Below are 1,058 nucleotides of genomic sequence, written 5' to 3'. Positions count from 1 at the left end.
GTCCAGACCCCCAGCCCCTCCTCCCTCAGACCGAGGCCCCCAGCCCCTCCTCCCTCAGACCCAGGAGTCCAGACCCCCAGCCCCTCCTCCCTCAGACCGAGGCCCCCAGCCCCTCCTCTCTCAGACCCAGGAGTCCAGAGTCCCCAGCCCCTCCTCCCTCAGACTCAGGAGTCCAGGCCCTGCCCCTCCTCCCGCAGGACTCAGGAGCTGAAGTAGCTGTGGGAAGCGCCAGGGACAGAGGTGCTCTCATGTTCTCAGCACCTGTTCCGCGCCTCCCCTGTGCAGGGCTTTACACTGGATCCTCCCAGCTGCCCAAAGGGTCAGTATTTATCCCCAGTTTATGGAGCAGGAAACTGAGGTTCCGAGAAGCGATCGTGTTACACAAGGTCAGAAGGGGAGCGGGCCCCGGGCCAGGCCTGTGTGACTCAGAGGCCTGCTGCCTGCCCCACTCGTGTTCCCACTACTACTACAGCCCTGCTATTAATAAAGACGCAGCAATGGCAGCGACGCGTAGGCTCTGGAAGGATCTGCAGGAAACCGGCTGCGGCACTGGCCGTTGGGGAGCTGGATGGGGCCCAAGGAGGGTCAGAGGTAGAACTTCCTTTGCTGTTTGACTCTTCTGAGGTTAGACTGGAGAAAGTCACAAACCTACAGAAAAGTAGAAAAAGCGCTGTCCATGCTGGTAATCCCAGCTACTGGGGAGGCAGAGGCAGGAGAATCGCTTGAACCCCAGGAGGCGGAGGTTGTGGTGAGCTGAGATCACGACACTGCACTCCGGCCTGGGCAACAGAGCGGGACTCCATCTCAAAAACAAACAAACAAACAAAAATAATAACAACAAAACAAAAGCAAAAAAGCGCTGTCATGAACACCCACTGGCTAGACTTCACAGACGTGACCATTTGGCCATATTTTCTTGATCTTGATTTCTTTGTTGGGGGGGCATACAAACTAGTTTCAAGTAAATGATAGATACTGAAGTCTTTTGGAAGTGGAAATGCTGAGCAGTTTGGTGTGTTTACTTTAAAATCGTCTGGCCAGCTGGGCGCGGTGACTCA

The sequence above is a fragment of the Colobus angolensis genome, unplaced genomic scaffold (genome assembly GCF_000951035.1).
Source record: "Colobus angolensis palliatus isolate OR3802 unplaced genomic scaffold, Cang.pa_1.0 Scaffold96, whole genome shotgun sequence".
Lineage (NCBI taxonomy): Eukaryota > Metazoa > Chordata > Mammalia > Primates > Cercopithecidae > Colobus > Colobus angolensis.
This window is presented reverse-complemented; position numbering follows the sequence as displayed.